Source organism: Lithobates pipiens, unplaced genomic scaffold (genome assembly GCF_037356315.1).
Source record: "Lithobates pipiens isolate NorthernLeopardFrog02 unplaced genomic scaffold, aLitPip1_a1.2 Scaffold_18, whole genome shotgun sequence".
NCBI classification, from domain to species: Eukaryota; Metazoa; Chordata; class Amphibia; order Anura; family Ranidae; genus Lithobates; species Lithobates pipiens.
This window is the reverse complement of record NW_027507758.1, coordinates 473,882,929-473,910,919: the sequence shown is the minus strand read 5'-3', so window position 1 is coordinate 473,910,919 and position 27,991 is coordinate 473,882,929. Positions and strand designations below refer to the sequence as shown.

Here is a 27,991-nt window from a genome sequence, read left to right as displayed (position 1 = left end):
TCATTCTACTTGGTCAAAGTTATATTGGCTGGTTCGAGAATGTCCAAACATGTTTCGCCTTAACAAAGGCTTCTTCAGGGGAGCCAGTATTCAACACCAAGAGGTTTCGACAAGATTAACTGTGAACATAACAAGAAAAAATAACAACAAAAACAAAACTGTAAAAATAGAGCTGGAAGTATGATGCAGCTAGGACCCCCCCATAAATAACAAACACCAATTTGTAAAGAGGAAAAGAATAAGTTCATAAAAAGATACCTACCCCTGGCCTATGCCCCACCACAGCAACCAATTTGGGGAATTTTCCTGAGATGAAAGCAGACCTATCGTAGATATCGCCACAAGTGACTGCAGGGGACAGATAAAAGGGACAATTACCCACTGGCCCTTAAATATTAAGGGTTCTGTAAAGCCCAGCATAGGGTTAAAAAGGCTAAAGTATATTGAAGGGAGTTTAATGTCTTTAGATACATACCCTTTATTAAGGAGGTGAAATGCATTAAAAACAATAAGAAATAGTATAAATCAAATAATTTTAATAAATAATGGAGTGGATCAAGCTGCGACAAATTTCCAAGCTCAGTACAGCAATAGATACAACATTGTTAACTCAATATTTATGTACAGTAACAATTATACAAAATGTGATGGGGGTACAGTAATTTTTATAATCAGAGGAAAAACTAAAAAAACAAAAAGGGAAAATAAAAAATAAATTAATAGAAGTCACACAAAAAAATATAAATAATAAATTTTTTTTTTAAATAAATCATAATGGAAAAGTCAACCCATTGCACAAACATAGTATTATACAATAAAGATAATAATTAAATTCCAGTGCTTAAACTCTATTAAAATTAAGAAGTTTCAAATATATATATATATATATATATATAATTAAAAAGGGGAGGGGGAAGGGAAAGCCTCACAGCAACGGGAGAGGGGGTTGATTACTCAACATAATAAAACTCAGGTATTTCGTCATGAGTTATAGAAAATGTTTAAATGTCATATATTCATTCAACCCTGAATGCCTTGTTGCATATAAGGTATATATCCACTTAGTTTCAAGTTGTAAAAGAAGGGAATCAATTTCACCCCCCCCCCCCCGAACATGGGGGGGGTACTTGCTCAAGAGCCGAAAAATGCACCACATTGGGGGTCAAAATTGTGGTAATGACATATATGTCTGTTCAAAGCAGTGGTGCATAGACGTTTGAAAAGTGGCAACATGTGATCTCTGATACGTTTAAAAAATGGGCGTTTCATTTTTGCAATGTAAAAACAGCCACAGGAGCAGTTAGCAAAGTAAAATACCCCTACCGTTTTACATGATTTATGGTATTTTGTTGTGTGACGTGAGCCATTAGGCAATAGGATGTCCGGGGAATTAGAGATAAATCGACATACGTCGCAATGACCACAGAGGTAAGTACCTCTTCACTTGGACTTGGTTGCCAAGAAGCGAAATGGCTAGTGACTAGCCAATCTTTCATGGATTGGGATCTTCGATAAGTGAGTTGGGGGTACGGTTTAATATATTTTTGAATAGTTTGGTCAGCCAAGAGTAATGGCCATTAATGGACAAGAATTTCCTTCATTTGGCTATGCTGTCGTGAATATTGAGTGATTATACGTATTGGTTGTGGACTTTGGTTTGGGATATATTAAATCATTCCTATTTAGTTTGACCACTTTGTTGAAGGTTAGTTTTAATAAAGACTTAGTGTATCCACGCTGGTTAAGTCTAGTATAGAGATCTTTTGCAGCTAATTGAAAGTCATGATCCTGGGTACAGTTTTGACGGAGACGTAAGTATTGGCTATATGGAATACTTTTGAGTAATGGCCGGGAATGTGCACTAGTGGCATGTAGGATGGTGTTGCCGGATGAAGGTTTGCGATATAGAGATGAACTGATTCGTACCATATTGTCCACTTTAATACATAAGTCAAGAAAGTTAATTTGAGACTGACTGTATTCCATTGTGAATTTTAGATTAAAATTATTGATGGCTAGTCCGTCAAAAAACTGTTTTAGTTCGTCACGAGTACCTGTCCAAAAAATAAGGACATCGTCAATGTAACGATGCCAGCCCAAGATGCGTCTGGTTAGATCTTGGGATTGGTCATTTCCAAAGATGTCTCTTTCCCACCCCCCCAGGTACAGGTTGGCATAGGAAGGGGCACATTTAGTGCCCATGGCCACACCCTGTACCTGGAGGTAGTGGGAATTGTCAAACACAAAGACATTATGGGCAAGAATGAACTCCAATAGCTGGAGGACAAATTTACCATATGCTTCAGAGGAGGAGCCTCTTTCACTTAAATGAGACTGGATGACTTGAATTCCTTTGTCATGTGGAATAGAATTATAGAGGCATTCGACATCCAAAGCTACCAACCAGGTATTCAGAGGAAGCTGTTTAACATCCAATATACGTAACAGATCGATAGTGTCTTTAACATAAGAGGGTAAGGACAATACGTGTGGAAAAATGCACTAGCATTTTCAGTTAATCCCTGACAACCCGACATAATAGGTCGGACCGGAGGGTCAGTGAGGGACTTGTGCAATTTGGGTAATGAGTAAAAAGTTGGAGTTTTGGGATCTTTCATGTTAAGATATTTCCAGGTGTTTAAATCAATGATGCCTTGCTGATAGGCCTTAAAGATAAGTTGGTAATATTTTGTATTAAAGTTCTCAACTATTAGTTTAGAGATGGAGCGATACCAATGTCTGTTCCCTAGAATGTCGAGGCACATGGTTTTTGTATGCTCAGGCATCCATAACACAGACATTGCCCCCCTTTTCCGCCGGTTTTATTATCAAGTCCAAGTTTTTTTGAAGGGTTTGAAGGGCTTGACGGTGTTTGTAAGAAAGATTATGAGACTCCTGTTCATCTAATTCAAGATTCCTAACTTCGGAGGTAATTTGTTGCACAAAAGCCCAAATATTGGGGTTAGTATGTAGCAAGGGAAAAGATTTAGATTTAGGTTTAAATGGAGCAGGTGGAGGAAAGGATACTTCCGGAGCAGAAACCCGGGGTACACCAGACTCCGGTAGCTGTTCATCTCCAGTATATCCTTCCTCCCACAGTGACATCAGATCATTCATAGCCTGAAGTTCGCTGGAGGAAAATTCCATCGTTGGAAAATCCAAATTGATATCTTCCTGAGGCTTATCATATAGTACCTTAAATAGAAGTCTCCTGGCAAATAAGTGTATGTCCTTGATAAATTGAAATCTGTCCAGATTGGCTGAAGGACAAAACGTAAGACCTAATTTAAGTATCTCAATCTGTTCCTCAGTCAGGGGGGCCGAGGACAGGTTCACCACCTCTAGACCTTGTGCACTTGTGGGTGGGGCAGTGAGGGTGGATGTGATTTGTGTTCCGGAGTTTGGACTAAAAAAATAGGTGTGATACGAGGGTCGATAGATTGTGAACTTGAAGGAAACATAGAGGAGAGTGTTGGTTCACTTACTCTCCGAACTAGGGACATAGAGTGAGTGTTAGAAGAATGTGAAACAGGTGCTGGAGTGTCTGGTGCAGAATGTGTGGAAGGTTCTACCGATGTGCTAGGATGTGGACTAACTAAAGGCAAAGGGTGGATACCTGTGATGTAAGCGATTTAGAGCGAGCCGTAGAAATTCATTGTGCCGTAACCGTAATTTGAGGTGACGGGGTGGTGGACATGTCCGAGCGGTCCCCCTTCCTCTTCTTAGGAATCCTTTCTTGAGATAAATCTCTATATGAAGTAGAAGTGCTGGAGGAAAAAGAAACAACATTAGGAATATTAATATCAGCTCTATTTTTACAGTTTTGTTTTTGTTGTTATTTTTTCTTGTTATGTTTACAGTTAATCTTGTTGAAACCTCTTGGTGTTGAATACTGGCTTCCCTGAAGAAGTCTTTGTTAAGGCGAAACATGTTGGGATATTCTCAAACCAGCCAATATAACTTCATCCAAGTAGAACGATTAGACATGAATTTTTAATGTATAAACCAATCGATGTGATCTGTTTGTCACTTTGATTAATTCTTTTTATGAATTGTATTAAATAAACAAAATAACTTTTTCTTAATATAATGGTAAATTTTCTCTTTTTTTCTTACCCTATAATCGCTGATAAAATCTCTAAACAAAAAATATCCACTCCCTTTTATTGGTTTAAATTGTTAGGCACCATAATAATCCCCCTCTTTCTACCTCCATTCTTCCAGAGTAGAGTTATTGTTTGTCCTGCCAGTGCAGGTAAATTTAGGCAGGCTTAGCTATGATCTAGGCCTGTTTGTTTTTGATCTCGGGCTGGGGAGTGGTTAGTGTAGCAGCAGGTGACTGATATGTATATTATCTCTCTGGCGCCTCCTTTGTTTCCAGAGGGTTCTGGAAAAGAGGCAGGGCAGGGGGCTGGAGTGGCATGGGGTGTATTGGGAGCCCTGACCAATCTCCAACTAGGATTGGCAGGGGGCAGGCCTCCTATATATATATATATATATATATATATATATATATATATATATATATATATATAGATAGATAGATATATAGATATATAGATAGATAGATAGATAGATATATAGATATATAGATATATAGAATATATATATATATATATACCCATGATCAGCCTGTGGTGGGGGGTGTTGACAGGTGGAAGAACTGAATGATGGGGTCTTAGACTGTGGTGGCCCTTGAGGATACCCCCTTTCTGGGATGGGCTGAACTTGAGTCTGGAGCTCAGGAGCTGGAAGGGAGCCTCTCTCTACATGGTCATTGAGGAGTAGGAAGAGGACAGAGGGAAGTACTGCCTGGCAAGTCATTCAGGAGGAATCCATGCTGGAGTCGGTGAGTGAGAAGCTCTGGGAGAGACATGCCAGGATTGGATGTGAAGCCAGAGGGAGAGACTGTGGTGTTGTTGCAGTCAAGTTGCTGAGGCCAGGAGGGTTGTCAGGATTTGCATTGGACTTTCTGGGATCAGTAGTCCACCAAGTATCAGTTATATACTATCCTTTTTTCATCTAAATTGATTGCTACAACTAAAGACCCCTGCCAGCAAATGGCTATTAGTAAAATGTTGGGACTTATTCAGAGTGAGTCCTAACCATGTGCGAACGGTGACAGGAATCTAGAATTGTACAGCAGAGAAGTAAGTGATTTTAAGCAGTGTGCTGGAGGAGATGTGTGGTGTGAGCAGGGGCGGACTGACCATTTGGCCACTCGGGCACTGCCCGAGGGCCCTGAGCCACTAGGGGGCCCCATCAGGGTTGCCAGCCTCAGTAAAACCAGGGACAGTATGTAAATCTGTGTTTTTTTTTTTTTTTTTTACATCTGTCTCTGAAATGTCCCTTACCGACATCCTTTTGGTCTAAAAATCCTGAGATTATAGCTGCCCCACCTCTCCAGTACCTTCTCAGCCAATAGAAACATGTCTGTGTATACTGTGTGTACATGTATGTGTATATTGTGTGGATGTATACTGTGTGGCCCCATAATCTCAGATTGCCTGGGGGCCCCATAATCTCCTATTGCCCGGTGGCCCCATGAGTTGTCAGTCCACCCCTGGGTGTGAGACACTGTCTATTTAGATTCAACCATCTTTATTTCAAGCAAGCAAGATTCATCATTTGGGCATTGCATGTCCCTTTCCCCAAGTTTAATCCCCTAAATAAAAACAACAAAAAAACAAGCTAAAGACTGTTCAATGACTGGCTAAGTGTGTCTGAAATGAATGTCTGGCCAAGCAGGGTGACGTGTAAAACATGCAGCGACCCCATGGGGGCACCACTACAGCTCTAACAGATCTAAAGTCACACTAATTCAACAGGAAGGGTTACTGTGATGCTACTTATTAAAAAAAATAAGGCTGTCAAAACAGGTTCTTTCCAGGACATAGACCTAATGGCTTCCCCTTCCTAAGAAGGTAAGTGCTATGTCTAGTGCTGCTTCTTTCTCTTCTCTCCGCAGACAAGCCACTGAACAGGAGTCAGGGGTAAGTACCATACAAAACAACACAGAGTGCAGAAGCCAGGATATCCCCCTTATTCATATCAAAGTCCACCTCTTACATCAAAGTCCCCCCATATCAGTGTCCCCAGAGTCCCCATTACATCAGTGTCCCCAAAGTTCACAGTGTTCCACTTTACATCAGCGTCCCCAGCATCCCCCCTAACATGAGATTCCCCAGAGTTCCCTCTTAAATCAAATTTCCTGGAGCCCCCCTTACCTGACTACCCCTCTATGCCAAAAACAGTCAGTGTGAGGAAAGTGCTAGATGATGCTAGACATCCTCCAGCTAGGAAATAATGGAAGCTCTGTCTGACTTACAGCAGTTTCCAATGCACAATGTAAAAGGCTCATAGTGTTCAGTAAATTCAGAGTAAGACATTTAAGAGACGATAATGGAGAGCCAGTGGGGGGCCCAAGAATAGGAGGATCAGGTTAAGTATAACATGTTTGTTATTTTAAAACAAAAAAAACCTACTATGACTTAACTAAAGGCAATACTTTTTTTTTCTTTTTTTGGAAAGAGTAGAGATGGATTAGAATACCTGTTATTTACCAATTAGTGAGATTCACCCTCTCTATTTGTCATGTTTACCATTGTCATTTTAAAGTGAAAGTAAAAGAAAATCCCACAGTTTGGACTGTCCGCTGAAAAGTAATAAAAGGGACATGTTCCAATGGGGATACTGGTTCTGGTTTCCTTTCACTTCTTGTTTTGGCTATGGATCAGGAAGTGAATGTAATTCTCCCCAGTTGAACACAGATGGCAAAAACAATGACAGGAGCTATAATCCTTCCTTACTGTATCCAAAAAAAAAATAAAACAGTTTTGACTGTAATTCTACTTTACAATATTATTGAATTGTTTGCCTTAAAGTAATATTTGAATGAGTTAAGGAGAGAAAGCGGCACAGGATGTATAATTAGGTAAGTGACCACCAATGTCGGGGAGTCAAGATTTACTACCACTGCATTGACCACCAGTGCAGGGAAGCGGGGTAAATATAACTGCAACTGCTTTGAACATCAATGCAGGGAAAGGGGTTATGTTTCACTGCCACTACCAATGCTGGGAAGTGGGATAAATACCACTGCCACTGCATTGACCACCGATGCAAGGGAAGGGGTTATATTTCACTGCTGCTACACTGACTCCCAATGCAGGGAAGTGGGGTAAATATTACTGCCACTGCATTGACCACCAATAGGGGGGGGGGGGGTTATATCTCTGTGCTACTGCACTTACCACCTGACCACCAATGTGGAGGGGTTACATTTCACTGTCAGACACTGTTAGCCAATGCTTAGGCGTTTAAGTTACACTGCCACTGGACAGCCCACTAACATTGTGGGTTTAAATTTCTCTGCCAATGCACTGACCACCAATGCAAATGGGTTAAATCTCACTGCCACTGCACTGACCACTTACTGCCAGTGTGTGTGTGTGTGTGTGTGTGTGTGTGTGTGTGTGTGTTTGTGTGTGTGTGTGTGGGGGGGGGGGTACTGATCACCAATTATAGGGAGAAGATCCATAAATGTATCTGCCGCTGCACTGAACTACAATTCAAAGGGGTTAAACATCACCACCACAGACGCACACTGATACCCAATGCAGAGAAGGTGAATTTCACTGACGCTGTCCATGATCACCAATGGGGGGGGTTATATAGCACTGCTGCTGAGAACCAGTGCGGGGGGGTTAACAGCACTGCTAATAACACTAATGTTAGGGGTTTTTATTGCAGTCATTGACAGTTTGATACCAATGCTTGGGGTTATTATTGTGGGCACCAACACCAATGACTCCTACTTTCTATTCAGTATGTATTACAATACATTACAAAAGTTGCAACAAAACCTACATTTTCAGGCATTAAAGAGGGATTCCACCAAAAAAAATATTAAAAGCCAGCAGCTATAAATACTACAGCTGCTGACTTTTAATAAATGGACACTCACCTGTCCCGGGTTCCAGCGATGCCGAGGCCGATCGATCGCTCGGCTCTCGGCTGCTGCTGCCACCATTCTAGGTGAGGGAATCAGGAAGTGAAGCGAATCGGCTTCACTTCCCGGGTTCCCTACTGCGCATGCGTGAGGCGCGCCGCTCAATAGGAAATCTCTGCGCTGTCACTGGGACCCGTGTGTGTCCCAGCAGACAGCGCGGCAGGGCAGGAAATGGCGTAGACTCCCACGGGAGTCTATGCCCGGAAGTGGGTGTAAATACCTGTCTTTGACAGGTATCTCCACCCCCCTCCCCCCTGAAAGGTGTCAATTGTGACACCGGAGGGGGGGAGGGATCCGATCAGCGGAGGTTCCACTTTAGAGTGGAATCCCGCTTTAAGGTGTCCATTCATTGTGATAGATCTGCCTGGCTCGATGCAATGCACCTCAAAGCATTTCTAATTTGTGGCCCCCACAGGGGAATCACACTTGGCTACAAGTGTTGGGGACAACACTTAGGTCCCTCTTGTATATTGCAGCTTACCTAGTTCTCTCTAGTTTGTGGGTTTTTTATTTATTTTTTTATAGCTTTTGGTATTAAAACCTGTTCAGACTTGATCTAAGGACGTATGTCAAGGCATAAAGCAGCATTTGAAACAGAACAAACCCCAAAATAAAATATATGAATTTGGTTACCAATTCTTAGGTGTGATGGCTGCCTTCGATTTCCTTTTTAGTCTTATTTTACTATACTCTCACCTGGTGGTCTGACCAGTAAGTCTGTTATTTTTCTACTTCATTTAACAAACTAAGCTGTCCAGCAAAAGTAGAAGTTAGAGGATTGAAACAAGCCGATTACCACAGACATGGGTATTTACAATGATCAGCTTTTATTTATTCAAATAAAAACTTTATCCAAAAAGGAAAAAAAAAAATCACTATGACCGATAAAAAGTGTTAGCTGGAGTTCAGCTTTAGTTTATTAGTCAAGTCCATCTAAATCTGCTAGTGCATCTGAAGCTACTTGTAACAATCTGATAATCTGATTGTAAATTCTCCTTTAGATCTACCAACAACTCTGTAGTGCATAGGCCTGCCCAATCAAATGCACATTGATTGGATAGATTAGGTAGACCCAATAATTACATTGTTTTGATAAATGTAAAGTTTATTATACAAAGGTCGTATATTTAGATTGTAATATCCATGATGACACAAATATTAACTTATCAATAGGCTGACAGTTCTGCTGTCCAAAGGTGTCTCCATTGCTCCTCAATGTAGAGTGGAGACACCCTAAGATAGGAAGTATTTTCCTGGCCAGATCACCAGGGGAAAATAAAGAGAACAAGCCTTAAAAATAAAACTAATGCAATCAGCATTAAAGTGGTTGTGAAAGCTCAAGGTTTTTTTTTTCCAAATATGATTAAAAAAAAAAAATTCAGGAATGAATTGCATATACATACTGTAACAGTATTTACAGAATGAGAGATCATAGTCTCCTAAAATAATAAGCATATATTACAAAAGAAACTTAAAGTGGTTGTAAACCCTTACAAACCACTTTGACCTACAGGTAAGCCTAGATTAGGGCTTACCTGTAGGTCCAAGAAATATCTCCTAAACCTATACGGTTTAGGAGATGTTTACAAAAAGACAGTCACCGCTGTCTACGGCGCATGTGCCATAGACAGCGGTGCGCAGGCACACTGGGCAGGCTGCAGATCGCAGCAATATGCCGCTCGTGTCAGCTCCCGTGCGCATGCGCGGGAGTGACGTCATGGCGACTACGCCGAATCACAGCGCCGGAGCAGCGAGACCCGGAAGTCACTCTGGGATACATGGCAGCGGCGAACATGAAGACGGAGGACCGCTTCGGGGGCTTCGTTCTCAGGTAAGTTATTCATAATGAGCTAGTATGCTATTCATACTAGCTCATTATGCCTTTGCCTGGCAGGTTGCATTTTTTTTTAAATTGCCTTTACTTTCTCTTTAACATATATTAGATTTATACATACAAGAACTCAAAAATCTAAGTATCTCCCTTTCTTACTGCTACAGTAATGTAAGTTCCTGCTTCTTATCTCCTTATGTGACAAAGCACCTCTGCTTAATTTCGTATACTTTAACTTAAAAAACAAATCTAAATAGGGGACAAGAGGAGATAACAAAAAAAAGAAACAAATAATATGTAATTTAAAAAAAAAAGCGCCAGTTCATTCAGGATTTTAAGATTAGTACATTTCTGGCAATCGTTTGAACCATTGCACAGAAAGAAGTCAACTTAGGACACATTCAAAATATATGTAAAATCGTCCCTTTATCTGTACTAGCAATGCTCTGACGCATCTGGAAAGATAGCATGAAGTCGACTAGGTGGCATATACCATCTTGTAAATATCTTATAATTCGTTTCCTGTATTTTGGTAAAGATTCAAGATTTATAAGAAAGCTCAATCATATTCTGAATTTGTAAATCCGTAAATGTGGGATGCAGATCTGTACTCAATTTTAACACACAGGCCAGTTCTGGTAGCTCCCTAGGGGAGTTAAGTAACTTATACATCTCCGAGAGGTGAAGACAATGGTTCTGTTCCCGAGCAATGCTCCTCAAATTTAGTCAATTGTCTAGTATATGCCTGCGCCGTCTGGTATAGTCTGAAGAAAATAATATAATTGAGCTGCCTTCCAGAACGCAAGTTGGTAGGGGTTGATGTGGTTTCTTATGCTCCCAGACAAACCTTGTGAACAATGCCTGCACCTGATTAAAATAAGAAAGTGGTATCTCTATCGGTAGGGCCTGAAATAAGTATAAACATTTTGGCAAAAATGCACATCTTTATTAAGTTACACCAACTGATCCAAGAATGTATATTAGTGTGCCACTTGTCTAATAGCAGTTTGGACTCTGTAAGTAATGGTGGAAAATTGAGCTCATACATACGGGTTAAATCTGCTGGCATTTTTGTGCCTAAATAGTTCAGGGCAATTGTAGTCCACTTAAAGTGGAAGCCTCATCGGATTTGTGTACACGGTTGGAGATTCCGACGGAATGTGGCTGATCGGACCGATTTGTCGGATATTCCGACTGTGTGTGGTCTACATCGGACTGTATCCGTCGGAGTATCCGACGGACTAAGTTTTCCAACTTGTTGGTAAAATTTTCCGACAAAATGCTCCGATCGGACATACTCTGAACATGTGTAGAGAATTCCGACTGGACAAAGTGCCACGCATGCTCAGATCAAATTCCTACACCAAAGCTATTGGCTACTAGCGTGAACGTAGTCCTGTCGTAACGAAATAACGTCATCACGTCGGATTTTTCGACAACTTTGTAAGACCATGTATATGCAACAGTTTCGGACAAAATCCTTTGGACAAAATCCGATGGATTTGGTTGTCGGAATCTCCGACCGTGTGTACAAGGGCTAAGAGTTTGTACTGGCAGTGCAACCACCTTCGCCTCTGATTTAGAAAAATGTATTTTCAAGTTTGATAAGGCACCATATAAATCAAATTGTTTAAGGAGATTTGATAGAGATACTGCTGGATTTGTTAAAGAAAATAATAGGTCATCGGCATAAGCAGAGACCTTATGTTGTGTATTACCCACTGTCACTCCCTTCTTATCCTGATTTAGCCTGAACATAGAGAGAAAAGGCTCCAAGGAAAGGGCATATAAAATAGGGGACAGTGGGCATCCCTGCCTGGTACCATTCCTGATTATAAAAGACTCTGAGAGCACCCCATTCGCCTTAACCTGTGCGGTCAGATTTAAATATATCTTGGCTATCTGGTTTATCATCACCTCCCCAAGTCCAATATGTCTGAGTACAGAGAGCATAAATGGCCAACTTACTCGGTCAAATGCTTTCTCAGCATCTGTATTTAAAAAGACACATGGAATTTTCGTGGATTTGGTCACGTGAAGTAGGTTCAGCACTTTAGAAATGCTGTCCCTCGTTTCACGTGTCGGGATGAATCCAACCTGATCTAAGTGGACTCATTTTTGTAAATGGTTTGACAGCCGGGTAGCCAAGATTTTAGTATAAAGCTTTAGGTCTACGTTCAAAAGTGAGATAGGCCTATAGCTACCGCACAAGGTAGGGTCCTTATCTTCTTTATATATCACAGCAATGTGGGCTCCCAGAGTATCCCTAGTAAATGACGATCCAGAGTCAATCAAACTAAATAAATTAATCAAGCGTGGGCCTAATAGTTCAAATAGCATTTTATAGTATTGTACAGTAAACCCGTCCGGGCCCAGGGCCTTCCCTGATTTCATGGACCCTAACGCTTGTTGAAGTTCCAACAATGTTATGGGGGCATCTAGTTCCATACATATCTCATGAGCTAAGGACGGCATTTGAGATGTTTGAATATATTCATCTATAGCAGATGGAGGCGATATAGGTAATGCTAGATCATATAGGTGTGAATAGAATTCCTGGGAGATATGCGTTGGTAAAATTACTTTATGGCAGTTCCCATTGACAACTTGGGGGATATATGTTGACAGTTTATGTTCTCTCACTTTTCTTGCCAATACTTTCCCATATTTATCACCCAATTCGTAATTCACCTTACGGCAAAACTGTAACGCTGCTTTCGCTTTCGTAGAAACAATAAACATAAGATTGGATATCAAAGTGCTAAGTGCATCTTGTGCCTATAGAACACATTTAGTATCAAAAAGTGCTAGGTGCATATAAAAAATAAAATTTCAACACACACAATAATCTAATTGTGAAACGAATTTGCATAAAAAATGCTAAGTGTATATAATAAACACAAAGTAATTAGGACACCCACAATGGGCTAACTGAGTGAACACAGTCCAGTGAAAATATCAGATATAAGTATAAAGTGACTCCGTGCTTATAAAGTGCATCACAAATCTTCTTCCACACAGGTGAATCCACGTGTTAGTGTACACACTGGGTAATTACCTCCCCGCTATATAAAATATAGCGTATATGTAGCCTCCTCAAAGATACACCAGGAGTCAGAGGGGGGGGGAAGGGGGAACTTCAGGGAACCGCTCTCAGATCTCCATCCATGTGAATTCCATCAATATACTCCAGTATGGCTCAAAGAACAAATATAAGCACAACCATAGTGTAGCAAGTTTAAAAACCATCACTATTTTATTTAAAGGTTAAAATACTCACAAATGAATGGGGTGAGTCAGGCAATACTAGCAGCAAAACAATTCAAGCAAACAGCTCAGGTGCAAACGTCACTTCCGGTCTCCATATCCTATGCGTTACGTCACTTCCTGTGACTTCAACTGGGATATGGGAGTCTAGAACGGAAGCGCAGTTAAGAGGACTGGGCGGGGGTAGCTCCGCCCCATATTCAAATGAGGACGCTCCTTGTCTGTATATGACAATGAAGCGCCGGCGAAGTACTAAGGAAAAATAATATATATAGGTCATGGAATAATACAGGGGCATGGTCTGACCATGTAATATTTCCTATGGATGTAGCCCGGACTGCATGTAAACAAGTATTGGGAATCAAAAAATAATCTATCCTGGTATGGATTTTATGTGGGGGTGAATAAAACGAGTAATCTCGTTCCCCAGAATGTTGCAATCTCCATAAGTCAATCAATTGAGCTTTGTGAAATAATTTTGCAGTATGTTTCAGTTGGCTAGGAGGGATAGATTATACCCCCGTGGAGATATCTGTTGATGGTATCAAAGGTATATTAAAATCACCTCCTAGTATCAACTGCCCCTCTGCAAAATCTAAAAGCTTCTCTAATGCCTCATCTACAAAGGAGGCCTGAATTTCATTGGGAGTATAGATTGTTGCCAGTGTCATCTGCTTGTTCCCCAGGAGGTCCTTTATATAAATATATTGTCCTTTAGGGTCTATGAAAGATATTTGAGGGGACCAGGGTATTTTACTAGAAATGAATATCAAGACCCCTTTTTTATTTAGCCATCGAATTAGTAGCATGGTATGTCAACAGGTAAAATCTGTTTTGGAGATATTAAAGTCTGTCTGTCTTGAAATGTGTCTCTTGAATGAAAGCTATAGCAACACGGAAATGTTTCAGATCATGTAGTAGCATACGTCATTTCTCGGGTATGTTAAGACCCTTAGGATTCAGGGACATCACTACTATACTATCCAGCGCCATTTTAGGAATAAGAGGAGGGAGAGAAAAAAAAGGGGGGGGAATGGAGGGGGCAGGGAGGGAAGGGGGAAAAAATTAAAAAGATAAAAAAGGGGGGGGGGAAGGGAAGATATCACTCCTCTTCTCCACCAATTACCGTCAGGAAAGCACCTTATTCTGGTCTTTCTGGACAATATAGGCACAGGCCTAACTGGGAGAGTGGTCTGAGATGTCTGAGCTGTGAGGCTCTCTACTTTTGCCCTCCAGCAAAAATTAAAAATAAAAAAAGAATATTTTCTTTTCCTTTTTTTTTTTTTTTTTTTTTTTTTTTACATTTACCAGTTTAACACAAAATTTTAACATCATCATTGTTGCTCTTATTTCATTTATATCTATTTTATTTACATAGGGGAGAGAAATTAAATTAAAAAAAAATAAGTTGTGGTGATAGGAGGAGAGGAACAAGAAGCAAACTGAATTCAATAAAATATATAGTTTAACATATGAAGGTCAAAATACCTCTAAATACAAACTTCTTCCACTTCCTCCATTTCTCCTTCTTTGGTCTATCAATGGGGATTTCCTCAAATCTTTATCTCTACTTAAAGACCCAACGTCTCTGCTCTATATATCTACTTCCACATACATGTGAGATTATCCTAGGGGAGGGGGAGGTCAAAAAAAAAAATTAACTTTTATAATAGAAAAAAATAACCCCTGTGTCATATTGTATTTTATCTTATTTTGTGCTATAAGTATAGAGTGAATTTTTGTCTATGTGATATTCTCACCACATTATCCTGCCACCTGTCTTAGGAGGAAATCTTAAATCTCTGAATTTTACATTACTCATATAATCATAAGTGGCATACAGTGATAAAAAACTGAAAAAATAAATAAATAAAATGTCATCATTTCTTGCCACCTTAAACCCGCTAAGTGATAATAGTCTTAATAATAGTCTTAAAAAATGTAAATAATATTCTCACACCATGAAAAATAAAACCCTATCCCGAATCTCACAAACAAAAAAAAAACCCTCCTTCATTTCTATGGTTTCCTCACAGTCCTTCCATATTCCTCTTCCATTTTTAGCTTTCTGCCGGAGTCTCTTGTTGATTTCTTTGCTCTTTTAATCCTTGAGATTCCGGGTCTAGCCGCCCCTTATTTCAGTAGGCCTTCGCTGTATTTGTCCCAGGATTGCTTTTAGCCAATGGGAATTGCCTCTGTCCAAAAAGGAAAACAGTTCAGGTAAGTCTGTTGGGCTAGACAAGAAAAAAGATGAGGGGCCATTCCTTATGGTTAACGAGATGGGGTACCCCCACCGATATGTCCCCCCAGTTGTCTAATCTTGTCTAGTAGTGGACGTAACAAAGCTGTCCTTTGTAATATTCCTTAATATATCTGCTAATATTTTTATAGGAGATCCATTGAAAATAATCTCTCCCATCTCCCACGCCTTGCAAAGAATAATCTCTCTGTGTGTATAGCGAAGCATACAGCATACAATGTCTCTAGGTCTTTTTAAATCTGTGGAGCGGGAACCCAGCGCTCTATGAACCCTCTCAAACTTGAAATCCTGGGAGGGCCACCGATAGCACCATTTGTTGGCATATTTTCAATACTATGGATTGTAATGTCTCCTCACCTGTATCTTCCGAGACCCCCCTCAGCCGTAGATTGTTATGACGGCTCCGGTCCTCAAGCTGTTCCAGGTGCAGCTGTAATGCAAGAGCCTGTACAGCTTGCTGATCCTCTGTCTGCTCCAGCTGTGCCACTCTCCTCTCCAACGGGGCTGATGCTGTTTCTCCAGTAGAGACCCTTTCCGCCAATGATTGTACCTCTACCCGGATAGCCTGAAAGTCTTTACGATGCGTCTCCTCCACACGCAGGATCAGCATCTCTATATCAGCACGGGTAGGTAATGCCTGAAGGAGAGCTTTAAGGGCCTTGATTTCTCCCTCCACGGTAGGTAACAGTACACCAACTTGCTGTCTTTGATTCTGTGTAGTCTGCTGTATGCTAGAAGCACAGATAGTTTCTGTAGCCACTACAGGAGTTGGCGATGGTAAAGCAGCCATTACAGCTTTAGAATAGGAGGCAGACTGAGCTCCTGTCCTGCGGTTCCATAGGCTTGTCATTGAAAAGTAGCTCTGTATCTCTGGCTGAAGTGTCGCTGCTGCTGTGCGCTGTTCTTTTTCCTTCCCCCTTCTTGCAGTACTCATACCGAGAGGGCTGTTATTTTACCGGCTAGTTTGCTGGAGGGCATCAGGAGCTCTGATAGCACGTGTCCTCACTCCTCGTTCATCTCCTGACCACGCCCGCTGCTCAAGGTTTTTTACCTTTATGCATTCTAGGCAAGAAGTTAATAGACCTTGTGCGCAACAGTCCTTGCAGCCCCCCTAATACTTACCTGTGTAGCGCTACCCCTTCAGGAGCTGCTGAGTATTCCAGGTACCCTGTTCACTACTGAGCCCTAAGCAGAGTGTTGTCCCTGCTGACACCACCAAAATACCTTGGCCAGGTGACTCTCTGGCTGTCACACAAAAGATAAACATGTATAAACTGATGACAAATGTTTAACTTGTATTGTCACAGAAATGGCAAAATAGGCAAAATAAAACAATGGGCGAAGTCTTCCAAATGGCAGAACACCAAGAAAATGGCAAAATAACACACAAGTGCCATTTTAAGCCATTCCCAAGTGAGTGAATGAGTGAGAAAAGTCAGGTTTTAAGGCTTCATGTACACTTTACTACTTTGACCGCCAGCCACGGGAAAAATCAAAACGTGGCAAAATCGCAGTAAAATTGCGGTGCAATTTTGCCACGTATTGCGTCTGGCAGTCAAAACGTTCCTATCCTGAACACAATTCTCCTGTGTTTAGGAGAGGGAGATTAGGGGAGGTTGAACCTCCTCCAACCTCAGCAGCTCCTAAGTGATCCTAAAAATATTTGGGACACGTAGGTCTTTATGGAGTTGAGTTTAGGAGCTTAGGGGAAAAAAAAACCAAACGCTCCTAAACTCAAGTTTAGGAGCTACTAGTGTATATGGAACCTAACTCTCTGGAATTTAGGCAAGTACATTTTGCAACAGATACCCCACACACATGAAGAACCGCTTCTGCCAGCTAGTTGGGGCCCTTATGGTGGGTTGTGTAATAATTAATTTGTGGAACACTGCCATCTTGAGGCCAAATACAGTTCTGCATAACAGCAACATTGCACAGTGTTACACCTGAGCCCCATCTGGATCCAAATATGTCCATGAGAAGAGTGGCCCTCCCAAGTCTATTCCTCCTCATTGGCTGAGACAGCAGCGGGAACCACCCAGATAGCAAGCAATTGAGCTGCAAGTTTAAAGTGACCTCCTAAGCTATTGCTAGACTTGCCAGGCTTTACAAGTTTGTTGCACAATTGAAGCAAGTCTGCATTGCATGACTTTTCTTTGCAAACATTCTGCAAGTCTGCTGCAAGTTCTGGTTCAGTTATGTTGTGCAATAGTCATCCCACCACAGGGTTGACTGTGGCTGAATTTTCATGCTGTAGACTTGCAGAGCTCTTGCTGTAGACTTGCCACTGTCACTCTGCTCTTGCTAGAGACTTGCCACGCAAATTTGCCTCAAATTAGAAAAGTGTCAACTACCGTGTTTTCCCCGACAGTAAGACCTACCCTGAAAGCAAGACCTACCCTCATTTTCCAGGAGGGCTGCAATATAAGCCTACCCCAAAAATAAGCCCTAGTTTAGGGTAGTTGTTGGCTGCTGAAGTCTTTTCTGTTACAGTATTATGTGTGGAGGGTGTGTGTTTCTGTAGTGTCCTCAGCAGAGCTCCCGCTGCTCTCCTCCTATTCTCCCAGCTGTCAATGGGGGATTCCCTCCCCCCCCACTGCAAAGCTCTGAGCTGGTAAGAGAGCACAGGTGGGCCATGTAAGCGCTTAGCTGCTCTCAGCTGATCCCCGCTGCTCTTCTCTTCTGCCAGCTGTGAGTGGGAGATGACGGCCCCCCTCCCTCTGCAGTGCTTGTGCCGGGGATGACCGATCAGGTGGGTCATGGAACCACTGAGTGGTGCTATGGGAAAGTATTTGACATGGTTGGATTGCAGAGGCACATAGTTTTTGCATTATATTCTACTGTGGTGGTGAGGATTCTAGCAGTTTGCAAGCACTTTTGTTCTGTTCACTCTGGGGATTAAATGGCAAGCTCTACCCTGAATATAAGCCCTGGTCTGCTTTTGGTTGCCAAAATTATTATAAGTCTCAGGCTTATTTTTGGGGAAACACGGTAGAACCTGTGCTTCAAGTGCTCTGCAAGTGTACAACTTGCAAGTGAAAATGTGCAGCAAGTTAACAAGACTTACAATTCACTGCCATACATTTGTGGAAAGTTATCCTTGCTATCTGGGCATTGGGTCCTGCTACTGTCAATCAAAGCCAGTGAGCCGAGGAGAGAGCAGGATCAGGGCTGAGCTCCGTGTGTAAATGTAAACAGAGCAGTGACTTGGGAGCGAGCCTGCTCAGGTGCCCCCATAGCAAGTTGCTTGCTATGGGGGCACTTGGGGGGAGGGAGGGACCAGGGGTTGCTCTGTGCAAAACCACTGCACAAGCAGGTAAGTATAACATGTTTGTAAAAAAAATCTGCTTTTAAAGTGATTGTGTTTGTTTTTTGTTTTTTTTAAATAACAAGCATGTTATACTTACCTCCTATGTATAGTGATTTTGCACAGGGCCTGAATCCTCTGCTTCTCGGGTCCCCCTTCACTGCTCCTGGCCCCTCCCTCCTGTTGAGTGGCAACACAGCAAGCCGCTTGCTATGGGGGCACCCAAGCCAAGCTGCCATTCGGCATTAACCCCTCTCTCTCCCGATGACTAACTGACTTTGATTGACAGCCATGGGAGCCAATGATGCCACTGCTGTGTCTCAGTCAATCAGGAGGGAGAGTCAGGGATGGCTAAGGGATTTGTGTACATCCTTGGATAGAGATGGGGCTCAGGTAAGTATTAGGGGGTGCTGGGCAGGCTGCTGCAAACAGAAGTTTTTTTTAATCTTAATGCATACAATGCATTACGATAGAAAACCTTCTGCCTTTACAACTCCGTTATTATCACTTTAAAGCAGTGTTCATCAACCCTGTCCTCAGGGCCTGCTAACAGGCCAGGTTTGCAAGATAACTGAAATACATGACAGGTGATATCATTTGCTGCTCAGTGATTGTAGTATTCTAGTCTGCATCTGTCCAAGGTAATACATAAAACCTGGCCTGTTAGTGGGCCCTGAGGACAGGGTTGATGACCACTGCTTTAAAGGATTGGTAAACTGCATTACATATGCAATATATTACATGTTTATTTCAGATTTAATACCGCTTTAAAGCTATAAACAGTTTTAGCAATTACAGAAATGCAGTGTCCTTGTAGCTTCCTGTGAACTGGTATATGAAGCAATGTTATCTTATTTTCACGTTATTTTATGTAAACTACTAGACATGTGCATTTGTTTTCGTCCAAATGCATTTTCTCAGAATTTCAGGTATTTTCGTTATCGTTTTGACAAACGATAAGGAAAGCACAGGGTCAGAAAAACAAAAGATCCGACATAAATAAATGCTTTATTTTCGTTTTAGTTTTGACACAGTTCGATACAGATAGGAGATTCAACGTGACTCTAACAATAACAATCTGTGTCTATTTAACTTGTATCATAACAGTCCATTCATTCACACAGAGGCAACACGACTTCCAGCACAACTTTGACCTGAGTGTGAATCACAGCGGGACTTACAACGTGATTTTAATGTAAAAAAAAAAAAAACGGCATGGGTTCCCCTTCAAGGGCATACCAGGCCCTTTGGGTCTGGTATGGATATTAAGGGGACCCCACACCAAAAAAAAAAATGGCGTGTGGGTCTCCCTCAAAATCCATACCAGGTCCTTCAGGTCTGGCATGGATTTTAAGGGGAACCCCGTGCCAAAAAAAATGGCGTGAGGGTCCCCCTCAAAATCCATACCAGGCCCTTCAGGTCTGGCATGGATTTTAAGGGGAACCCCACGCCAAAAAAAATGGTGTGGGGGTCCCCCTCAAAATCCATACCAGACCCTGGCAGGCCGCAGGAAAAGAGGGGGGGACAAGAAAGCGCCCCCCCCCTCCTGAACCATACCAGTCCACATGCCCTCAACACTGGGAGGGTGCTTTGAGGTAGCCCCTCAAAGCACCTTGTCCCCATGTTGATGAGGACAAGGGCCTCATCCCCACAACCACTGGTCTGCAGGTGGGAGGCTTATCGGAATCTGGAAGCCCCCTTTAACAAGGGAACCCCCAGATCCCGGCCTCCCCCCCGTGTGAAATGGTAAGGGGGTACAAAAGTACACCTACCATTTCACCAAAAAAGTGACAAAAAAGTGTTAAAAATTACAGGAGACTATCTTTGACAATTCCTTTATTAAAGTCTTCTTTCATCTTCTTTCTTCTGGTCTTCTTCCTTCTTTTCTTCATCCTTCGGTTTCTTCTCCATCTTCTTCTTCCTCCGATCCTCTTCTTCCTCCGATTCGCTTCTTCTTGGTCTGGTGTTCTTGTCCGGCATCTTCCTCCACGGCGTCTCTTCTTGGTTCTTGGGCCGCTCCACGCAATGGGAGGCTCCCGCTGTGTGACACTTCTCTTCTTCTGACAGTTCTTTTATAATGGAGGGCGGGGCCACCCGGTGACTCCGCCCCTCTAACTCATGGAACCGACCGCGCAATTGTCAGTTAAAGTGACGCAGTGCCAAATCGCAAAAAGTGCTCTGGTCAGGAAGGGGGTAAATTCTTCCAGAGCGGAAGTGGTTAAGGTGGAATTAAAGCGAGCCAAAATGTAATTTCTGGGAAAAAGAGACTGGGACAGGGCTGGAGGCTTAGCTGTGCATGCGATGCTCAGTTTACTTTGCCAGAGAAGACAGCCAACAGCCAGGTAGGTGCAATTTATTGCAGCAAAGGCATTGCATTTCTATTCTGCAATAAAAACCCTGCCTGCTCTCTGTTTGTTTCAGCAGAACTTCAGTTCTGCTTTAATGCTATTATGATTATTATTATACAGGATTTATATAGCGCCAACAATTTACGCAGCGCTTTACAATATAACAGGACACAATACAGTTTCAATACAATAATATACAAGAGGATTAAGAGGGCCCTGCTCAGAAGAGCTTACAATCTAAATCATACTGTATCTGAAGTTCTGTGCTTAAAGGGGACAAGCCATGCAGATAGGAAAAATGAAAGTGGCAATTCTATTATACTATTATAGAATTATTGTTCTATAAAATATATGAATATGTATATTAATCACTTGAGATCCGCGCTATAGCCAAATGACGGCTACAGCGCGGATCTCCTTTTCCGGGACTACGTCTATTGACGTCGTCCCGTGCATGAGCGGCCTGCGCGCCCCCTGAAGGGCGCGCGCGGCGCGCTCTGTGATCGGCGAGTCCATGAGACTCGCCTGATCACCGATCCGTGCAAGGGGTCGATCCCGACCCCTTATCACGTGATCAGCTGTCAGCCAATGACAGCTGATCATGTGATATAACGGAGCCGGTAATCGGCTATTATTCCTCCTCGCGCTGTCAGCGCGAGGAGAAAAAAAAAGCCGATCACGGCCAGCCCTGCTAGTGCCCACCTGCCCCCTGCCAGTGCCCACCTGCCCCCTGCAGTGCCACATGTATTAAAAGTGCCACCCACAGTGCCACCCAGCAGTGCCACCCAGCAGTGCCCACAATCTGCCTCAAAGGTGCTGCACCCCAGTGCCACATATCCGTGCCCATCAGTGTCATCTACCAGTGCCCAGCCGTGCCGCCCAGCAGTGCCACCTATCAGAGCCACCTATCAGTGCCACCTATTAGTGCCCATCAGTCCCATCTATCAGTGGTACCTATCAGTGCCCATCCGTGCCACCCATCCGTGCCATCTTATCTGTGCCCATCTTTGCCCATCAGTGCCACCTTATCTGTGCCCATCGGTGCCGCCTTATCTGTGCCTATTAGTGCCGCCTTAACTATGCCTATCAGTGCCCACCAGTGAAGCCTATCAGTGCCCACCAATGCAGCCCATCAGTGCCCACCAGTGCAGCCTATCAGTGCCGCCTAATCAGCGCACTTCAATGAAGGAGAAAAATGACCCGTTTGCAAAATTTTATAACAAACTATTAACCACTTGACCACTGGGCACTTAAACACCCTTAATAACCAGACCAATTTTCAGCTTTCGGTGCTCTCGCATTTTGAATGACAATTACTCAGTCATGCAACACTGGACCTATATGAAATTTTTGTCCTTTTTTTCACACAAATAGAGCTTTCTTTTGGTGGTATTTAATCACCGCTGGGTTTTTTATTTTTTGTGCTATAAAAGAAAAAATACGGAAAATTCTGTAAAAAAATGAATTTTTCTTTGTTTCTGTTAGAAAATTTAGCAGATTAGTAATTTTTTCTTCATAAATTTTGGCCAAAATTTATACCACTACATATCTTTGGTAAAAATAAGTACAAATTGGTGGATATTATTTGGTCTTTGTGAAAGTTATAGAGTCCACAAGCTATGGTGCCAATATCTGAAAATTGATCACACCTGAAGTACTGACGGCCTATTTCAATTCTTGAGACCCTAACATGCCAGAAAAATACAAATACCCCCCAAATGACCCCTTTTTGGAAAGAAGACATTCCAAGGTATTTAGTAAGAGGCATGATGAGTTTTTTGAAGTTGTCATTTTTTCCCACAATTCTTTGCAAAATCAAGATTTTTTTTACTTTTTTTTTTCCACAAAATTGTCATATTATCAGGTTATTTCTCACACACAGCATATGCATACCACAAATTACACCCCAAAACACATTCTGCTATTACTCCCGAGTATGGTGATACCACATGTGTGAGACTTTTACACAGTGTGGCCACATACAGAGGCCCAACATGCATGGAGCACCATCAGGCGTTCTGGAGCACCCAGGACAATTCTGACATTTCTCTCCTACATGTAAAAATCATCATTTATTTGCTAGAAAATTACATAGAATCCCAAAACATTATATATGTTTTTTTTAGCAAACACCCTGGAGAATACAATGGTGGTCTTTGCTACTTTTTATCTCGCACGGTATTTGCGCAGTAATTTTTCAAATGCTTTTTTTTGGAAAAAAAACCAGTTTTGTGCTTAAAAAAAAAAAAATTGCATAATGTGAAAGATGAAGTTACGCTGAGTAAATAGATACCTAATATGTCACTCTTCAAAATTGAACACGCTCGTGGAATGGCGCCAAACGTCGCTACTTAAAAATCCCCATAGGCGACGATTTAAATTATTTTTACTGGTTATATGTTTTGAGTTACAGAGGAGGTCTAGGGCTAGAATTATTGCTCTCGCTCTAACGTTCGCAGCGATACCTCACATGTGTGGTTTGAACACCGTTTTCATATGTGGGCGGGACTTACGTATGCGTTCGCTTCTGCATGTGAGCACATGGGGACAGGGACGCTTTAAAAAAAAACATTTTTTTTATTGTTCATTTTACTTTATTTATTTTAGTTTGACATTTTTTTTCCCCAAAAATAATTTTTTTGATCACTTTTATTCCTATTACAAGGAATGTAAACATCCCTTGTAATAGGAATATGGCATGACAGGTCCTCTTTACAGTGAGATGTGGGGTCAATAAGACCCCACATCTCACCTCTAAGCTGGGAAGCCTGAAAAAAAAAAGATTCTGGCTTTGATCGTATTAGCGATTCGGTAGAAGCACTGGAGGGCGGAGGGCTGCGGGAGGGGGGGGGATGTCTATGGCTGGGTATTTCAGGGTATCACCGACTATGGCTGGGTATCTCAGAGTATGGCGTTGCAGAGTATTGCGTTGCAGAGCATTGCAGGGTATTGGCGGGTGTTGCAGAGCATTGCAGAGTGTTGCAGGGTATTGGCGGGTGTTGCAGAGCATTGCAGAGTGTTGCAGGGTATTGGCGGGTGTTGCAGAGCATTGCAGAGTGTTGCAGGGTATTGGCGTGTGTTGCAGAACATTGCAGAGTGTTGTAGGGTATTGGCGGGTGTTGCAGAGCATTGCGGAGTGTTGCAGGGCATTGCGGAGTGTTGCAGGGCATTGCGGAGTGTTGCAGGGCGTTGCGGAGTGTTGCAGGGCATTGCAGAGTATTGCAGGGTATTGCAGAGTGTTGACAGGGAATTGAGGGGTTAATTTTCAGTGAGCAGCGATGTGGGCACTGCAGATGCAGCCCACATCGCTGCTGACACCGATCTCTTCCCCCTCCGCTGTACTGATCTGTACAGAGAGGGGGAGGGAGGAACCGGCGTCATAACATGACGCCGGCTGTTTACAAGTGATCACTCCATCATTTGACGGAGCGATCACGTGGTAAACGGCCGCGATGAGCGGCCGTTTACCGTGAATCGTGATGCGCCGGGTCCACTGGACCCAGCGGTCACGGATGCTCTCGTGTGCGCGCCCCAGGGGGCGTGCGAGAGCAGAATTCTGGGAGGCCGTTAATTAACGGCCTCTCAGAGTTAAACAACCGCCCTGAAGCCGTTAATCGGCAATGGGCGGTTGTTAAGTGGTTAAACATGATTTTTTTTTTGCATCTTTTTTTGTTTGTTTAGCAAAAAATAAAACTCTGAGCTGTAACTAAATACCACCAAAAGAAAGCTCTATTTGTGGGAAAAAAATCATAAAAATTTCATTTGGGTACAGTGTTGTATGACCGCACAATTGTCATTCAAAGTGCATCAGCGCTGAAAGCTGAAAATTGGTCTGGGACTGAGGGGGGTTTAAGTGCCCAGTAAGCAAGTGGTTAAACATTATTGGGAATTTCTGATTTCCGATAAACATGGTTATACAACATTTTAGTAACTGTTTTCTAAATGATTACTGTGGGCACAAGACATGTACAGACTTTTCTTCTGAAGATAGGAAGTGGTTTATGGTCAGGTTTTTTTTGTTGTTTTGTGTGTTAAAATGTTCAGAAAATCATGAAAGAAGAAACAGGGTAGGCAGATTAAATTTGTCACACTCACAGGGACATTAACCACGACTTTAGAAGTTTGCCTTAATAAAACAATATTTTAAAGCTGAACTGTTTCTACAGCCAAAACTTTTTTACAGCCTCCATACATTGTGCCTGCTGGGATTTTATTGCTGTCTGTGTATCCATTGGGCGGAAGTGAGTGGGATTCACTAAAGCAGAAATTTTCTTTTATGAGTGTCGTTGTGTCAAGAAGCAGCCGCAGACTGATAAAGTAAGCTTTTTGCTCACTCCTACAGTCAGCATGTTTCTTCTTAGCCCATCTGCCCTCTGCATAGATTGATCAGCTGTACTGATACTGTTCCTCACTCTCCCAGTCTGAGTGCAAATATTTATAAATACACATTTGGCTACTTAACCACTTGCTTACTGGGCACTTAAACCCCCCCCCCCCCCCCCCCTCCTGCCCAGACCAATTTTCAGCTTTCAGCGCAGATGCAATTTGAATGACAATTGCGCGGTCATACAACACTGTACCCAAATGAAATTTTTATCATTTTTTTCCCACAAATAGAGCTTTCTTTTGGTGGTATTTAATTACAGCTCGGAGTTTTATTTTCTGCTAAACAAACAAAAAAAGATGCAAAAAAAAAATCATGTTTAATAGTTTGTTATAAAATTTTGCAAACAGGTCATTTTTCTCCTTCATTGAAGTGCGCTGATGAGGCGGCACTGATAGGCTGCACTGGTGGGCACTGATAGGCTGCACTGGCGGGCACTGATAGGCATAGTTAAGGTGGCACCAATAGGCACAGATAAGGTAGCACTGATGGGCACAGATAAGGTAGTACTGATGGGCACAGATAAGGTAGTACTGATGGGCACAGATAGGATGGCACGGAAGGGTGGCACGAATGGGTGGCACTAAGGGGCACTGATAGGTACCACTGATAGATGGGACTGATGGGCACTGATAGGTGGCTCTCATAGGTGGCACTGCTGGGCACTGATGGGCGGCACTGATGGGCACTGATGGGCACTGGTAGATGACACTGATGGGCACAGATATGTGGCATTGGGGTGCAGCACCGTTGTTGAGGCAGATTGCGGGCACTGATGGGTGGCACTGTGGGCACTGCTGGGTGGCACTATGGGCACTGCTGGGTGGCACCGACGGGGGCACTTATTTATTGATGAGGTGGCACTGGCAGGGGGTAGGTGGGCACTGGCAGGGCTGGCCGTGATCGGGACTGATGTCCCGATCACGGCCGCCAGTGATCGGCTCTTTTTTTTCTCCTCACGCTGTCAGCGCGAGGAGGAATAATAGCCAATTACCGGCTCCGTTATATCACATGATCAGCTGTCATTGGCTGACAGCTGATCACGTGGTAAGGGGTCGGGATCGACCCCTTGCTCGGATCCGTGATCAGGCGAGTCTCATAGACTCGCCGATCACAGAGCGCGCCGCGCGCGCCCCTCAAGGGGCGCGCAGGCCGCTCGTGCACGGGACGACATCAATAGACGTAGTCCCGGAAAAGGAAATCCGCACTGTAGCCATCATTTGGCTATAGCGCAGATCTCAACTGGTTAAATTAGCAGTACCTAACAATTATGGAAAAGCGGAAAAGGGGGATGGGACTGTTACGGTGCTGATAATAGTAAGAGAGAGATATATATGGATGTATAGTTAAAAAAGATTATTTTATTAAATGTAGTAAAAACGATCAAGGGGGTACAATAAGATCAAAGTTCACAAAACTACATATATTGATTTTCATACAGAACAATATGCAAAATCCATCAATTAATTCAAATAACCATATTCTTGGCAGTTCAGATGGAAAATTCCCGACATGTTTCGCCTATTATTAGGCTTCTTCAGGGGAGCCAATAATTGGTGGAAGAGAAATTATTTTGTTTAAAATACAAATAAGAAGGTACACTGTAAATGGAGAAAAAACAACATTAATGGAGCCGGTCATATAAAGAAAAGCACAGCCTAAATCCCCCGCATGGCCCAGCCGTCTCAAAGAATTAATCAATACAGAACGAAGCAAGTAGTATGTGTGTCTCATTAGAAAATATATATAAAGTAATACCTACCAATCTAGAACAAGTACGTCTAGTCCCTAAGGAGAAAACCCCACTCAGAATTGGAGAGCGAGCCAATCCCAAAAACCGCCAGAGAGGTGACTGCAGGAGACAAAATTAAGCGGACAAACAAATCTAATATTATACGAGGTTCACAAGGAGCTTAAGGAAGCTTCCATCGGGATAATTAGTTACTTAAGGAATTAAGGAGTCCATTTCAAAAAAGGATAAATTCAAATCATACCTGTGCTAATTAAGTGTGAGATATGTCACAAATGGAAAACTGGAGATTGCACAGAGGGAAGTCCTTTGAATTGTTTCTAGAAGCCCGTAAGGTAATCTGAATTGTAAAGAGGTAATTTAGAAGAGCACAGAAATGGAAGGGTAATGTTCAGATGTGTGAAAAAAATAAACCTAAAAAAGAGCAAAAAGGAGGAATTGACTGGGCAGTGTGCTCAAGGGTAATTTTTAATCAATTAAAATAATTATTGCTTACCAAAAGCATATGAATAATGCAGACTTAATTGTTGCTGTATCATACATGCAACAGCGCAAATATACCACAAGGCAGACAGCACCGAAGCCACACCATTCAGGGTCTGAACGGAGCAGCCAGAGAGAATCGGTCTAAAGTAGAAAAAGAACCATAACAAGTTATGATAAAATGAACAAAAAGGACGGGGAGAAAAGTTGGAACAGCAACATGATCTGTGTGGACAGACACTGTGCTTGTTCAGTAAACTGACCTGACGGCGGTATCCTCACATAAAGACTCTGCAGGGTGGACGTACCTGCGTTGTTAGTGAACGCCTATTTATCTCCCTCATCATCCG

The 27,991-nt window shown here is 42.5% G+C and overlaps 1 long non-coding RNA gene across 3 annotated transcripts; it reads right to left on the bottom strand.

The window, feature by feature from the left end:
* Nucleotides 1–33: 33 nt before the first annotated feature.
* On the bottom strand, nt 34–27,979 carry LOC143990215 (uncharacterized). Of its 3 annotated transcripts, XR_013277222.1 has the most exons (7): nt 27,905–27,979; nt 27,655–27,785; nt 27,403–27,498; nt 27,171–27,260; nt 3,617–3,767; nt 263–348; nt 34–119 (listed from the first exon to the last, which is right to left on the bottom strand). It is a non-coding gene; the product is annotated as an uncharacterized LOC143990215 (long non-coding RNA). The 3 variants fall into 3 exon arrangements; XR_013277224.1 differs by lacking the exons at nt 34–119; nt 263–348 and adding an exon at nt 403–683; XR_013277223.1 differs by lacking the exons at nt 34–119; nt 263–348; nt 3,617–3,767 and adding an exon at nt 26,750–27,009.
* Nucleotides 27,980–27,991: the final 12 nt, after the last annotated feature.